This window comes from Myodes glareolus, chromosome 9 (genome assembly GCF_982192425.1).
Source record: "Myodes glareolus chromosome 9, mMyoGla1.1, whole genome shotgun sequence".
Classification (NCBI taxonomy): Eukaryota; Metazoa; Chordata; class Mammalia; order Rodentia; family Cricetidae; genus Myodes; species Myodes glareolus.
In genome coordinates this window covers 24,252,678-24,269,987 of record NC_142034.1, presented here as the reverse complement: position 1 = coordinate 24,269,987, position 17,310 = coordinate 24,252,678, and the positions used below count along the sequence as shown (strand labels likewise).

The following is a 17,310-nucleotide window of genomic DNA, read 5'->3' as shown; positions in this document are numbered from 1 at the left end:
CCAATGAGGAAAGAGGTCTGATTTTCAAACATTTTCCTTTTTTATTTTATATTCTCTTCTGACTCAACTTGCTGCTGCTGAGTGCCAGGCCTACTGCTAGTAATCTCCCTGCTGCGCCCAGAGACACTGTTAATCCCTTCCTGGTTTTCCATACTTGATTCACACCCAACAGACTAGAGAGCATTGGTGTCCCTGTTCTTCCAATCCTGCCAATCCTACAATCTTCCTCTTTTCCCTCTACACAGCATTATTTGATGCCTGTATATATAGATTTTCCTTTCCTCCCACTCCTTTCTTTTCCTTCCTTCCTTCCTTCCTGTCTTCCTGTCTTCCTTTCTTCCTTCCTTCTGTTCTTTCTTTTTGGGAAGGTTTTATCCCAGACCAGCTTTGGACTTACTATGTAGCCAGGATAACCTTGAACTTCTAATCCTCCTGCTTCCACTTCCTCGGTGCTAGGATTACAGAAGTGTGATGCCATCAGCCAGTACAGTGCTGGAGGACCAAACCTAGAGTTTCACGCGTGTGGGGCAAACATTCTACCAGCTGAACTACGCTACCCTCCACCCCCAGCCCTCGGCAGGGTTTGTCCCTACAGCCCAGGCTGTCCTGGAACTCATGGTCCTTCTGCTCAGCCTGCTGAGCACTGGGGCTACAGGAGTGCACTCCACATTCAGCTCCCAGTAGCTGGGATGCTCTTCTTGCGCCCTCAACACTAAAGGCTGGGCTTGGTGGGCATCTGTAACTGCTTACCGAGCAGCAGAAAGACGCAAAGGAGGTGAGAAGGGGAGCGGGATGAACGATTGTTCTGCTCTTTGCCTGAAGTACAAAATTAGGGTTGATGATGTTTTTAAAAATTGCACAGATTGTCATTTTGCCTAAAGCTGGCACATTAGCAGAGAGTGGGAACGATGAATGTGCTTCGAAGCAAAGGCACGGCGGTCGGACCCAGAGCATGGGAAGACCTCTCAGGGCGGGGGTGGCACGGGGGTGGCACAGTGCCCAGACCCAGAGCATAGGAAGACCTCTCATGACAGGGGGTGGCACAGCGACCAGACTCAAAGCATAGGAAGACCTCTCAGGCCAGGGGTGGCACGGGGGTGGCACAGTGCCCAGACCCAGAGCATAAGAAGACCTCTCAGGGAAGAGGTGGTGGTGGCTGGGTGACTGGCTGTTAATTTCTTCTTAACATTAAATTAACTAAAATAAAATATATAAAAAAGAATATAAAGTTGACCATCTGTAACATCGTTTGAGCTTTCAGTCCTCCCTTCTGTTCCTCCTTCCCTTTCTGACATTCAGATAATGGGACGAGAGCATAAGTAACCCAGGGAGAGCGCTGGCTTCTACGTGAGTGCGCACCAAGCATCATTAATGTACACCGGGGAATAGGCTATCTTGTCACCAGAACGTGCTCATCCCTAGGGCCGGGAGTGCAACTGCTAAACAGCTGCCCCGTCACCCACTGGAAGGCTGCAGACAAAGTCACGCACCAGCTCAACCAGAAACTGTGTCGGGAACGCCATCTGACAGGATGAAACCGGGGTAGAATCTAACCAACAATCTGAGTCCACATCTCTTCTGTTTCTCATGGAAATCCCTAATGGTCACGAACAGAGACGGTGTCGACTGACCATATCCATAGAGCAGGTACTGGGAGCTCCAGGAAAAGGACAATACAGCATCGAACTCTCTTTTTCCAACGGTAAATGTGACCAAAGGCCTCAAATTAACCAGCTTAGGACTTTAATGAGAATTTGATTTCTATGAATGTTCTCGTTTGGGCTAAGATAACATCTACATCTCACAGGGTGTACAGTCATGAAATTAATCAAGATACTGCGGAGTCCAAGCGTAATTGTTAACATGTGGTATAGTCATGACCTTGATTTAGGCAAAGATTTCTTAGATATGATACTAAAATCCTGATTCATAAACTGAAGTGTCTCATACTTTAGAAATAAGACAAACGGCCCAGTTAAATGCACACAATGGGTAGGGATGTAACTTGAGTGGCCGAGTACTACCTAGCATGTACAAGATCCTAGGTTCAGTTCTTGGCACTACCAAAATAGATTTTTAAAAAGCACATGGGACATTTGCAGTGACAAAAGTCATCACCAGTCATTAGAGAAATGCGAGTTAAAACTACAAGATGTCTCTTCACATCTGCTGGGAAGAGTGAGTGAAAAGACACGGACCCAGAGACAACGCAATCTTCACATGGATGGATGGTGGGGATATAAAACATTGTCGCCACTTGGAAAACCATTCGGCTTTGGGTCAAGCGCCTCTCCAATGGCTCAGAGTGGTCTCTACTTCTTAATGTCTACCTGGTAGTCTAGTCTCCCTCTAAATGTGGGCTGGACCACGGCAGTTTGTTCCCAGTGAGAGAATTTGGCAAAAGTGGTTCGAGGGCCCACTTCTGTGATTAGGTTGAAAGACGGTGACTGGAGCTTGCTTACGCCCCTCTTTTCTGATGCTGCTGTGTGCTTCTCGGGTACGTAAACTGTTGGACAGCTCAGACGACAAGGAGTTGGAGCCAGTGTCTGGCCAACCTCCGGGAGAAAAATGAGACCTTTGGTCTAACAACCATGAAGACCGACTCCTGACCACGGCCACTAGTGAGTTCCGGTTGTCTCTTCCCTTGTCAAGTCTTCAGAGGAGACAACAGTCCAGGTGAATGTCTCCAGAATCTTGGAGAGACTATGAGGCAGAGGACCCAGAGATGCTATGTCTATATTTCTGAGACAACCATTTGTATTGTCTTCAAATTGCCTAGGTTTGGGATAATTTCATACACAGCAGTTGGTAACCAATATAGGAAAGTCCTTATAAAATTAAACATGAACATATCAAACAGCCCTGGGATTCCACTCCTGAAAACCTACTTGAATGAGAACATATGCTCACAGAAGACTTATACTAAAATGTTCATAGCAACATTATGTTCATCAGTTTGTGAACTGAACATTTTGTATTAACAATTGATTCACACTCAGATATAAAAGGAAGCAAGCATGGAGCCAGACATGATGTCACATGGCTTTAATCTCAGCACTCAGGAGTCTGAGACAGGTAAATCACAAGTTCAAGGCCAGCTTGACTAAAAGAAAATATTAAATTAAAAGGAAGCAAACCGCTGGGCGGTGGTGGTGCACAACTTTAATCCCAGCACTCAGAAGGCAGAGGCAGGTGGATCTCAGTGAGTTCGAGGCCAGCCTGGTGTACAGAGTGAGTTCCAGGACAGTCAGGACTGTTACACAGAGAAACCCTCGAAACCCCCTTCCCAAAAAAGAAGAAGCAAACCAACAAAACAGACAACACAGATGAACTTCCAAAACATTATTTTAAGAAAAAGGAGGCAGAACTGAAAGACGATTCTTTACATTATATCTGTATTAATCCATGTGTATGAAAGGTCCAGAGATAGAGACTCCATAGAATGAAGCTCAGATTGGCGCCTTCTGGGGGCTGTGGCTGAGAACGACTGGACTGCAAAGAGGGACAAGGGACGCTGGGAGGGTGACAGATGGACCAAAACACGGCGCTGGTTACATAACTTGAGGTTCACTGAAAGAACAACCACAGAACACAAAGGGGAAGATAAATCATAACTAAACCAAGACTGCTTAAAAAAAAAGAAAAAAAGGAATCTTGGGCCAATAAGACAGCTCCTCCAGTAAAGGAGTTTGCTACCCAAACCGGCTGACCTGAATTCCATCCCCAGAGCCCAGGTAAGGGTGGAAGTAGGGAACCGACTCAATAAAGTTGCCCTCTGACCTTCACATGGTGTAGCATGCCCCCCATAATAAATAAATAACCACGACAATAAATAAATACTAAGTGTATTAAAATTAAGAAATCTAAAAATAGCTGGACCTTTAATCCCAGCACTTGGGAGGCAGAGACAGGCGGATCTTTATGAGTTCGAGGCCAACCTGGTCTACAAGAGCTAGTCCCAGGACAGGCTCCAAAGCCACAGAGAAACCCTGTCTCGGAAAAAAAGAAAAAAGAAAAAAAAAAGATAGCTGGATCAAGGTAACTATTGGATGAGGAAAACCGACAGCATTGATAACAACTGTCTCGAAGGGGAGAGTCCGGCTTCTCACTCCCTCTGAGAAGCTTCATGACATAAGTTTTTGCTTTGTTTTGTTCTGAGCTATGACCAGACCCACATGACAAGTCCTCCAAACACTGCCCTTAACTCCTTTTGTTTCTCTATAACTGATTTCCAGTCCTTTCTAAATAAGATATATACCTCATTAAACAGCGCCAAGCACACCCCTTCGTTGGCAATAGGAAAACAGACTAACACAATCTATTCTAAAAGATGACAGCACACCTCTATGCTTAGTTATGGCATTACCAGTTCCATATGGATACTTAACCTCTGTCTAAATTATGCCACAGTCCACGGGCACACAGCTTCTCGGAAATGCTTCCTTAATAACTTAGTGTGCCTTGCTAGACTATGGTTGTTAATGAATGGGTACATGTTCAGTTCCTGAGGCAGCAGAAGGGTGAATCCACGTAAGCAAGTCTTCATGCGTGCATCCAGGGATGTAGGCTTAGTGATCTCAGAAGACAAACGAAGGAAATAGAGTGATCTTTTCTGGAAGGCCTCAGAAAGAGGGTTAGTACAGCCTGGAGGACCTGAATAGCAAGCTGACCAGCTAAGGAACAAGTCACATAAGAATGCCAGACGTGCCAGGCATTGGTGGTGCACACCTTCAGACCCAACACTTGGGAGGCAGAGGCAGGCAGATATCTGTGAATTCGAGGCCAGCCTGGTTTACAGAGCGAGTTCCAGGACAACTAGGGGTACATGGAGAAACCCTGTCTTGAAAGAACAAAGAAACAAAACAAAACAGAAAAGAATGCCAGAGACTGGGAGGTGATCAAGGACCACACAGTCATCTCTGCAGTTTGGTGGGTAGGAAGTATGGCCACAAGCCTAGACTGATTTAGGAGAAGCAAATGAAAGCCTGTTCTGTTTCCTCCAGGGCTGTTTCACACTTCCTCGAGGAATACCAAAGGGGAACAAAGGCTTGGCTGGGATTTCTGCCTCGGCAGGCGCAGGTGTGGAAGAGCTGGCTCTAACAAATCTTGTCACTGTCTTTAATGCCACCAGACCGACGAAAATAGCGAACTATCTACCCTGATCCCGTTTTTGCTTCTTCGGTTGGCATAATTAACAAATTTATTATGGGTAAGGTCACACATTATTTTTAATTATTAAACCGGGGGTCTCCATATGTTACTGTTTAGACAGCGTCACTCGCTGAAGAGTATAGTTTTCAAGACTGTCATCCCCGCAACCTCAAATTTAGCTCCAACTGCAGCCAGCGAGGGCAGGTTTTAACCAGGCAGCTAAATGAGAAGACATCTGTGCTTACCAGTCGAAACGAGAAAGGTCACATGTTAAACCCAGTTAATCTTGTTTATTGGTGTTTGAAGGTTATACACCAAGGGCTGGATTACCAGGGTCCTCCTTCAGGCCTGCCTCTGACATCTTTATCCATTGTGCTGTGTGTGAGACACTCGAAAACCCAAAGCCCTGGAAGTTAGACCCTTTTAAATATAGTTTAGCCAACTCTGAACTTGAATACTCTGGCAGCCTGTTGCTGGGCCTCTGCTGGAAAAGAGCACAGACCAAAAACAGTCAGGGGAGCATGACTATGTTTTAAAAAATTGTTTTCCAAATTTCCAGCCATCATTTTCATAAAAAGCACCTAAAACATTCTTTCAGCACAATCAAGAAAAATGAACAGTCTTGATCAGTAAGAGATAAAATTAAAAAAAAAAAAAAACTGGCCTGGGCTAGGTTCAGGGACTGTAGAAGAGAAAGGGCCAGGCTGGGGAAGTCCCTGGGGGCAGAATGCATATCAGAGGACCAGAGGACCTGGGTTCAACCCCAAGCACTGGGGTGGGGGGAGGAAAAGGGGTGGGTCCATCTGCTATTCTCTACCTAAGCAGAAAATAGGATTTTTTTTTAATGTTGGAGCTACAACATGAAAACATCCTTAAAACAAACAGACAAACAAAAACCTCTGAAGAGCTCTGGAGAGATGGTTCAGTAACTACAACCCTTGCTGGTCTTCCAGAGGACTGGGGTTCAGTTCCCAGCACCCACATCAGGGCTCACAATTGCCTGCAGCCCTAGTTCCAGGGGATCTGACATCCCCTTCTGTCATCCGTGGGCATCTGCACGTATACACACTTAGGCACACACATGATAGACAATATGTTTAAAAAAATGAGTCCTAAGACTTTACATACTTTGATTAGATCTTGTTCATCTTCTCTGAGCTTTGGACCTCTTAAAATGTATGCATGCCTATCAACACGAAACATAACATGCTACTAAGAGATTTTTCTCAAACCCTGAGCTATACGGCTGTTAACTTCTGCCCTAGACTTTTAAATTGGCTCAGGCTTAAATGAAAGGTACCTCTACTATGCTTTGTAGAAACAGTAGTTTGGCACTCAAATATTTTCACAGGTGTCCTTAAGAACCTGGAAACATTGCGCCCCTTTCTTATACATGAAGAGGGCACTAAACTGACATTTATACTTTTTCATCATAGCTTACTTTTTTTTTTTCCTAGACAGGGTTTCTCTTTATAGTTCTGGCTGTCCTGGAACTCGCTCTGTAGACCAGGCTGACCTCAGATTCACAGAGATCCACCTGCCTTGCCTCCCGAGTGCTGGGATTAAAGGCGTGCACCACGACCGCTCAGCATAGTTTGCTCTTAAACAACCCACAACTGTTTCTTTGTTATAAATGCTGAAGTTGACGGCCTAGAAATTAATTCTCACAAAATCATTCTTACCCAGGGGAGGTTTGAAGATCACTGCCAACAAAGATCACATTGTTGGATGGAGAAACGGCTCAGTCGTTAAGGGCTAAGGTTCACAGTCCAAAATAAATAAAAATAAAATAAAAGGCCAAGACATCCTTACGTGCACTTCACTTGATCAAACAACAAGTGTCCAGTGAGCTCTTGTGGACAATGGAGGGGTGAATGGTCAGATGGATGGACAGACAGACAGGTGGATGGGTGGGTGGACAGATGGGTGATGGACTGAAAGGCAGAAACAAAAGTAACAAACATGCGGGTGGTGGTGGCGCACGCCTTTAATCCCAGCACTCAGGAGGCAGAGGCAGGCAGATCTCTGTGAGTTGGAGTCCAATCTGGTCCTGAGCTGGCTCTCAGTACAGGCTCCAAAGCTACAGAGAAATCTTGTCTCAAAAACAAAAAACAAAACAAACCAGAAAAAAAAATTTAGAAAAAAGCCGAGCAGTGGTGACATAATACTTGTAATCCCAGAACTTGGGACCCAGAGAATGGAGGATATCAGTGAGTTCAAGGCCAGCCTCATCTACCAAGCAAGCTTCAGGACTGTTACATAGAGAAACCCTGCCTCAACAAAACAAAACACAAAAACATGGACATGTACGATCTTTCCAGAACTCTGCTATTAAAGACTACAAATGAGTTCATGGCATGTGCCTCTAATTGCAGCACTTGGGAGGCTGAGGCAGGAGGATCACTGTATGAGGCCAGTATGGATAACATAGTGAGTTCTAGGCCAGCCTGGGACCTTGCTTTAAAAGAAGAAGAAGAAAGGAGGAGGAGGAGGAGAAAGAGGAGGAGGAAGAAGAGGAAGAAGAGGAGGAGGAGGAAGAGAAGAAGAAAGAAGACGATGGTGACGATGATTTCTTTAGGGGATGATAAACTGTAGTCAGCCCTCGCTGTGACACAGGACAATCAAAACGGAACTGCAACAAGGTGGTCACTGGCTCCTATCCTACGGGAGTGGCTAGGGAGCAGTTGCTATCTTTAGAGACTTTTAAGTTTGATGCCATGGCAACTGTGTCTAGGCTAAGCATCTCTGCTCTCACTTTGTCGTTTTGCGACAGTGCATACCCACACCAACTACATTCATTAATGTCACCATCATGTGAAGTCATTTTATAAGTTCTCTATATTTTATCAATTCTGCATTCTATTTACTAGATAGAGAGTCCGTCTCTCGCATCATTCTCCCTTACAGCAATTAGAAATAGCTAACTGTCCCCTTCCCCCGCCCCCACACACAAATGACCTTGTGAGCCAGGTAGGGGTTCATTCAGCCCCTAGTCTTGCCGTGAGCTGGTGAATGCTTAATAGTTAACATGGGCGGGGAAAATCTTGTTCATTTTAGTGCTATCAGTGCTCCACCACGGCCAGTTTCGGGCTACCAGTGAAGCCTGCCAGCTCACGAAATTCCTGACAATTTCACCACTGACTTACACGCTGGCTCTGGCACACCACTGGGATTCCCTCTGTCCCTCGGCGGTGTGTCTTCGTGTGGTATCCAGCTGCACCAGGAGCCATCACGCCCCGTTGCCCTAGCTAATGCCAAGCTTCATCTGAGCCCAGAATTCACTTGGCAGGAGCCGCCGCTGTGAGATGCAGGCTCCCGTGGTGGGTGTTTCATGGGCCCGTTCGCCCGACCGGGAAGAGACGCCAGCACCACCGCACCTCAGAGACCACTGTGAAAAGAGGCTGCCACCTTTCCAATGAGCCACTAGGAAGAGTGGGCTGACTCCTACTCTTGTAACCGTTTCAACTGTCTGGTCTCCTACAGACACTAAATGCATGCCTACACATTCCTTTAACCTCATTGGGTTGACTGAAAAAAGAAAGAAAACCCAATGACCTTTTTCTTTTTTTCTGTCAAGAAGACTCAGGGAGAGACATCTTGGTCTTATCACTGACGCAGTCACAGGTCGACAGTGGGGGCTGTGACGCTCTGCCCATCACAGCACGCACAGAAAGAGGGCTCCGGCAGCGGCGCGCTGCTGATGTTGTGAGATAACTCCTGCATCCCATGAGCGGTGGGCCTTGCTCTGGGCGCCAGAGATGTAATATTTTGATAAAACGTGGCACTTCCTTTTGAAGCGGGTCTTTGCGTGCGCTGAGCTAGACCACGGAGCTAGGCAGAGGGTGACTCGGTCTCTCCAGCTGCTCCAGTAGCCCCTCCCACACATCTACACGCAGCATAATTAGCATCCATTGAGCCGCCAAAGGTGGCTTGTTTTTGCTCCCTTTGGCGGCACCAAAGCAGCTGCGTCAATGTTTCTTATGACCACAAAATGACTGTAGACATCAAAAAGGATCAGGTATGGATATCAGGTGGGTGTGCCATAGCCCTGCAATCTGAGCACTCGGGAGCCTGAGACAGGAGGATTGTCACAAGTACAAGGCTAACTTTTGTTACATAGTGAGGTACAGACAGGCTGGCCTGAACCCAGTGGAACTCCCTTTCCAATCCTTCCCCACTCCAAACCAGAAACTACGCTAGGGAAAGCTACTGAGGCATGGCGCTGTGTTCTCTAAGGAAATAAGGATTTTTTTCCTGCATTCTTTCTAAGTTTCCATCTTTATTTTAGACTATTCTGCTCAAGGGGTCACCGGGATCCACGCACTGAAAGGAAGAACTGACTCCCACAAACAACAAGTCTCTGAAAACTGAGGTTAGGACAGGATCATATTTGACACGAGCAGGCCCAGAGGTACCAGGGGGCAGAGATGAGACCTTGAGGGGACGGAGAGCCTATAGACAGAATGTGGCACTAAGTGTGGGAAGGCCAAGTCAGAGCCCCCAGTTCTTCCTCATCTGAAACTGGAGTCTCCACCATTTCCCTCTTAGGTAGCAGAAGGAACCTGCCACAAGCGTGCATGTTAGGAGGTTGTGATCCCAGGTTCATTTACCAATAGCATCATTTCCCATCTTCGGAAATTCAGGGATTCCTGCATTTCTTGTCCTAATGCCCCCCTTGTTTTTACAGTCCCCATTAGCCACTGTTACGATTAGGAACCAAAATATCCCCCAAAGGCCTGTGCTAAAACCAGGTGGCTAACCTGTCAGCGTTCCTAGAAGGCAGTGGAAGTCTTAGAGGGCTTAGCTGGAGGAAGTAGGTCACTGGGGAGTCCTTGGAGGATTTATCAGGGTCCCAGCCCCTTCCCCTCTCTCTTTCTGCTTCTTGACCACCGTAAAGTGAACAGCTTTGTCCTACTGCAGGCTCCTCCATGATTGTTTTCCTATGGGCCCAAAGGGACAGGGCAAAGCAGCCATGGAGCTGGCAAGCCCAAATTGACATCTGACCTTCCCACTTCCACTTATTGTTCGGGTTTTGGTTTGTTTGTTTGTTTGGTTTGTGGTTTTTTTGTTTGTTTGGGTTGGTTTTTTTTTTTTTTTTGAGACAAGGACTTATGTAACTTATTTCATTGTCAAGACTGGTCTTGAAGTCTTGATGCTTCCACTTCTGCCTGCTAAGTGGTAGGATCATAGGCATGGGCTGTTTCCTCTTTTTATTTCTCGCTTTCTTTTATCTTCTTCCCCCTTTCATTGAAAATAGATTTTTTTAAAAAAAAAATCACACATAGCCGGGCGGTGGTGGCGCACGCCTTTAATTTCAGCTCTCTGGAGGCAGAGGCAGGAGGATCTCTGTGAGTTTGAGGCCAGCCTGTTCTACAAGAGCTAGTTCCAGGACAGGCACCAAAAGCTACAGAGAAACCCTGTCTTGAAAATTAAAAAAAAAAAAAAAAGCTATGTTCTGATTACGGTTTCCTCTCCCTCTGCTCCTCCTAGTTCCTCCCCACATCTCCTTCTCCTCCAGAGGACACAAACAGGCCTTCAAGGGCTAATAAGACAATATATAATAAGACAACAGAAATGCATACATTGGAATAGGACAAAACAAACAGACAGAAGGAAAAGAGCCTGAGAGAAGGCACATGAAACAGAGAATCCCATAACAACACTTAACTGGGAGCCACAATACACACCAAAAAGACTTGTAGTGACTGTCTTGGAACTCACTGTGCAGACCAGGCTGGCCTTGAACTCACAGAGATCTGCCAGCCTCTGACGCCTTAGTGCTGGGTTTAAGGGGTGTGCCACCACTGCCCAGCTAATTTTAACTTGTTTGTCTCCGATTTTTTTCTGTGGCAGCGATAGAAAGCTGACTACTAAGATCCTTTGTGTGAACGCCAGTCATTGAGCTGCCCGTGCAAACTGTGAAGGTGGTGGCAGCACCTGCCACATCAGCTTCTCCTCGCTTGCACAGCTGTGCTTCGAGTCCCCTTCCCAAGGCTTTCACACCAAATTACAGCAGAAAGGTACTCCTTCACGTGTCTGAAGCTGCCGGAAGGCTCCGGCAATCCTTGGCGTTCCTTGCTTGTAGCAATACATCTCCAATCTCTACCTCTCGTCGTGTGACTTTCTTCTCTGTTACTTCCCCTCCTCGTTCAGAGACTCCAACCATTGGAGTTAGGGCCACACTCCTTCCCTATAACCTTGACCTCGTCAATCATTGGAGTTAGAGCCACACTAACCCAGTATAACCTCGTCTTAACTGAGAGCATCCACCATGGCCCTGTCTCATCACCAGATCTTGCTGGCATTTCAGATCTAAAAGGAGGACACCAAGGTGTTTTGTTTTGAGAGAGCTGGCTAAGATATATTCGTGGGATGCTGGACAGGTCAAGAATAGTCTGATGGCAGTTGCAATTAGAAATCAAGAACAGAAAAATAACAATTATTCTTAGATACCAATGACCACACTAAAAAAATGACTCTGAACCTTCTTATTCTTTGTGCATTTCAGTCCAGTTGGATTACACGTCTCAGAGGGACGTGAGTTGCTGGACATGGCGGCAATTAAACACAATTAAAATCAGTCTGAATTTAACACACTCCAGATAGGTTGTCTCTTCTACCATCTTTCAAAGAACATTTAAAAGAATGTCCCCATGTCAGGCAGTGGTGGCACACACCTTTAATCCCAGCACTCAAGAGGCAGAGGCAGGCAGATCTCTGTGAGTTCCAGGCCAGCCTGTTTTACAAATCAAGTCTGGGAGAGCTAGGCTTGTTACACAGAGAAACACTGCCTTGAAAAACAAATCAAAATAAAACTAAACAAAATAATCAAAAAAGAATGCTTCCATTACATTGAACTAATCAGGTTCTCTAAAGCATGTGTTCTGTAACAGTTATGACATTATATCTACTTTTCCCTAATTAAAATTTATTAAAGTGTAATCCTGGTCTAGCTTCAGCATTGGCTTGTCATGCGCCATTTTTGTTGCTGCTGTTGATGATGAAGGGAATGAATTTGCGATAAAGGATCATGCAGCCCAGGTTAGCCCTTGATCCTCCTGCCCGCACCTCTTAAATTCTGAGGTTACAGGCCTGTGCCACCATTCCCAAGTAACATTCCCATTAAATTTAATAATTCTTACAATTTGGCACGTATAATTTGAACATACTGATTATCTTCTTTTTTAAAGCAGTGTGCCCTGGTAACCACCTTTTCTCAAAGGCAAATTACTCACAGTATTGGCATTAATGGTCTGTTAGTCAGTTTGAAAGTTAATCATGAACAAATGGAATAATCTTTCAACGCTGATGCTACCCTATTAGCTTTTTTCTAAGAAAGTTTTAAGAAGGGCTACCCAGTTCCTTCCCTATGCCAGTAATTTAGACTAACTGATCACATCTTAGAGTCTCTACCAAGAACTGCATGGCATTTCCAGATGCCACCAGCCGGGAAAGTTGAGTGTTTACATTTGGGTGGGTTATTTTGTTTTTTATGATTTCAGATAAAGTCTCTCTATATCCCAGGCTGTCCTGGAATTTTCTATGTAGCCCAGGTTGTCCTGGAACTCTCTATTATCCTAGGCTGGCTTGGAACTCTCTATGTAGCCCAGGCTGGCCGGGAACTCTCTATGTAGCCCAGGCTGGCCGGGAACTCTCTATTATCTCACGTTAACTTCAAAGTCATAAAGATCCATTTGCCTTTGCCTTACAAGTATTGGGATTACAGGCATGTGTTATCATGTTTTAAATTCTTATTGTTGCATGGATATTATCTGTTTTTGTGGTTATATTTTTGTGAGTATGAACTCAGAGGTTCTTCTGAACCCAGAGGAAATTCTAACATGATTGTCAGTTTCCCCGGCTAGCGGCTGCTGAGGCTGCTGCTATCCCAAACACAAACTTAGTACAGTGACTGCCAGAACTCAGAGGCCCAACCTAGAAATGTGGGCGCAGTTGCCACTGCTTTATCTCATCCTGAACGTGACCCGATGGATGTCACCGTCGAGAAGCTGCCGAATCAGAGACACCGTGCACCTTTCCTTCGCGTTTACAACCACATCCTGCGCAGCAGCGTTTTCTGACTCTGTGGTTAAAACTGGCACACATTAATGTATAGCTCTGCAGATCAGGAATCCGAGCTAACGCTGTGATTTCAATCTCAGAACCATTAGGGCAGGAACTCCATTTCTTGGTCTTGAACAATCAGACAAAAGAAAAAATAATCTGAGAAGAACATGCATTTCTTCGGAGACATAGGTAGACACACGCAGGCAGAATTAACCCAGGACTTTCATTTAGTCATACAACAAACGCTGACTGCACATCTGCTATGGGCGAGGTGTCTAGTAGGGAAAAAGATATCCCCAGTGTCAGCCAGTAAAAAGTGGAAGGGGAAAGGCAATGAACAAATCAAACTCGAGAGTTATCTATGGCGGTTTTCATCATAGAACAAAATGTAGCACTGTGTTAGGATGTTGTCAGGGAAACCTCTGAGAAGATATTTTAGGTGAGAGCTGAGCGACGTTTATAACACAGCGGTGGATGAGATTCGTCATCATAATCCTCACTAGGATACGGGAGCGTTTGAAACAAGCAGGCAGCGCTAAAACCCAGTGCACACACACAGAGCATATTCCATGTTTGGATAGTGGGATACAGACATTTTTCTTGCTGTTTTGTCTTTTTCCTTTCGCTTTGAATTTTTTGCTCCTTGCTGTCTACCCCATGAGCCTTGCAGACTGTAGTGCTGTGCAAAGCTGTGTTTGGTCCTGTTCCTGTTCTTTCTCCTAGGCACACAACTCCTCAGACTCTTGTGTTTTCTTAGTGATAACTGTATGTTGCGATTCACAACCAAATCCTTTCAATATTCATGGGCTTATGCTAATGAGATGACTTAGGTTGGAACCCCAAAGTACCTCAGACTACACAGAAACCAGAGAGAACTTTCAGCCTCTTCTACTGATCTCTGGGAAAGTCTGTGAAGAGCTTGGGCAGTGAACTTGAGATCTTGAGGGCTGGGAATGAGAGCTTCCAAGCTGGCGATCACTGGGAGGCACTGGGCTGGACCCACACCTGGAGAAAGTCCCACCTGCTTCCTCCTATGCCTGTCCTGTGCTCTCTTCCATTTGACTGCTTCTGAGTCAAATAATTTATAATAAACCGTTAACAGTAAGTAGGGAGATGTCTGCATTTGTCCAGGCTGTATGGGTCCCTGTATTGGGGCTGATGTCTGAAGTGGGGGTAGCCTTAAGAGACAGAAGCTTCAACTTAACCATGGTGTCTGTCCGAACTCTGGGGATTAACCTCAGAACTGAATAGATGCTTTCCAACAACTAAACGGCTGTCTTTGGTTGTCAGTTTGTTGGTCTGACACCTCAGCAGAAACGTGTGGCTTGGAAAGAGGAAAGAACGAAAGGGAAGCAACGGATATGGGAACTTTGGTTCCCAATCGGCCATTTTTGTTCTGTGGAGCCGCAGCACTGGTGTCCTGGTGAACTTCTAAAGGTAAATTTGCCATTGGGCCCAACTCTCAAGGAGCCGATTCACAGGATGCCCAAGGAAATGCGAACTTGGAAGACAAGAAGTAAGATGTTAAAACCCTTTGACTGCTACTCTCATAGTTAAACTGTAGGCAGAAGAATAAAGTGGGTCAGGTCTTAAAGACAGACCAAGCTCAGATTGCATCCAGCCTGAGCTATGGATATTCGATTCCAAGCTGTCCTTACATTTTTGGAAAAAAATACATGGGAACAAAGTACAACCTGTGATATATCTGGGCTGGCGAGACGGATCAGTGGCCAGAGCATCTGCTGCACAAGCCTAGGACCCCAAGTTCAAATCCCCAGCGCTCATGTAAATGCCAGGCAGGTGTGGTGGTGCAGCTGTAACCCCCACATCAGCAGGCAGAGACAGGGAATCTCTCCAGCAAACCAACAACCCAGAGTAGCAAATTGGCGAACTCTGAGTTCAGTGGGGGAACCTGCCTTCACATGTAAGGTGGAGAGCAATCAATAACAACCCTCGATATCCGCCCCAGCGTCCATTCACTCATGTGCTTCTACACACAATATTCCCACACACGCGCGAAAACGCACGCACACTTGGAATATCAAGAAGGTGGTCCAGGTATGGGAGAACAAGACCAAGAACAGAAACCAGGGGTAGAGTGTGGAGCGAGTGACCTTACTTCGTAAGTCGGTGTCATTAGTTTCTACAAGAACCCATACTAGAACGGATTACAGGCTAATTTAGGGGTAGCATTTTGACTCTCCTTTTTCCTTTTTCTTTCTAGGACTGGGGGTCGAACCCAGGACCTTTCATGTGATAAGTACACGCTACCGTGAACAAAACCCTCTAGTACTGAATCTCACTTTCCGGAAGCTGCATGGTGGTCAGACACGGGTGGACTGATGCAGGACCCACAGCCCACAGCTCACTATGGAACAATCACGGCTTAGTCTTGAGGGAACTGCCAGCCTGAAACACTGGATAAGAGCCCCCAAAAGGCCTAGCTAATTTGAAGTGGTCTACGTAACTCCCCTATTAAATGCCAGGGGGAATATTCCAGATCAAACAGCTGATATACCTCCGAGTCAAGATCATCATAATTTCTGAGAGTCGCCTATCCCTAAGAAGGGCGGTCTTTCTCGGGTTTGTAGAAGCCCTAATACCAGAGCATCAAGAATGCAGAAAATGTCAAAATACAGGCATTATAATCGTTCCTGTAATGACTGGGTATCAAACGGATAGACAGAGGCTAAGGAAACACATCTGCTACAGGGAACCCTTTTGTGGGGACACTCGTGCATCTTCACTGCTGGGAAACTTAGCAGCTGTCCAAGAAGCTCAACTGAATTTGCTGCTTCCGCTTTCCCTCACAGGTCTCACAGGTGCTAACAAAAATGCTACAGTAATTAACAAGGAAATGAAGAAAAACAGAAGGCAGGGTCAAATGACTCATCTCGTCAAGGTAGACAGTTTTTAATGATTATTAATTTTTTCTTAGTCATTTAAGTTTTTAAGGACTATTAAATAAACCGATCTTTAATCCCAGCACTCAGGAGGCAGAGGCAGGCGAATCTCTGTGAGTTTGAGGCCAGCCTGGTCTACTGCGAGAGTTCCAGGACAAGCAGGGCTACACAGAGAAACCTTGTCTCAAAGAGAAAAAGAAAGGAAGAAGGAAGGAAGGAAGAAAGGAAGGAAGGAAGGAAGGAAGGAAGGAAGGAAGGAAGGAAGGAAGGAAGGAAGGAAGGATGCTACGAAGGAAGGAAGGAAGGAGGAACCAGCAAGGTGACTGAAACTAATCCTGACATCCTGATTGGACGGTGAGAGAGAACCAACTTCTACATGTTGTCTTTTGACCTCTACCCCCAATAATAATAATAAATAAAAATTTTTAAAAAGAATTGAATTGTTGGCTACTCAGTTATCTTTTGAGAACTGGCTGTTGGAAAATACTCCAAACTATGAACATGGGAGTTTTTTGTTTTGTTTTGAGACAGGGTTTCTCTAAGTATATTTGGATGTCCTGGAACTCGCACTGTAGACCAGGCTGGCCTTGAACTCAGAGATCTGCCTGCCTGTGCCTCCTGAGTGCTGGGATTACAGGTGTGCTCTACCACATCTGGCTACATGTGCTATTTTTATAACGGAAAATGATAAATGAGCATGTTTCATTTTGGGTTGTTTGAGACAGGGTCTCATTATTTTGCTTTGGTTATGTAGCCCAGAATGGCCCTAAATTCATGATTCTCCTGCCTCAGCTACATAAGAACTGCTATCATAGACATGTTCCACCAAACCTGGCAAATAAATAGTCTTAATATAATGTGAACAATTAATGAGTATCTTAAAATTTCAAAATATTGGTGTAATACTTGTGTGTGCGTGTGTGACTGTATGTGTCATGTGTGTGCCAGTACCCATGGAGACGAGAAGGTCACCGGGAGTTACTGGTGGGAGTGAGCCCCCTCCCCCACGTGGGCTGGGGGAACCCACTAGGACTCTCTGGAAGAGTAGGGTTACCTAGGTGCTGAGTCATCTCCCCCACCCCAATACTGATTTCATCTGGCAACAAACTATTAAATGCAAATGTATATTGAATAAATGACTCTGAGTTGATTTTCACTAAACCCACAGACACACATTTCCACTGGCGAG

General features: G+C 45.5%; 1 protein-coding gene across 1 annotated transcript in view; it reads right to left on the bottom strand.

Annotated features, from left to right (window-relative positions):
* Ikzf3 (IKAROS family zinc finger 3) overlaps positions 1-17,310 on the bottom strand; it is a 91,953-nt gene that overhangs the window by 41,961 nt on the left and 32,682 nt on the right. The window lies entirely within an intron of this gene.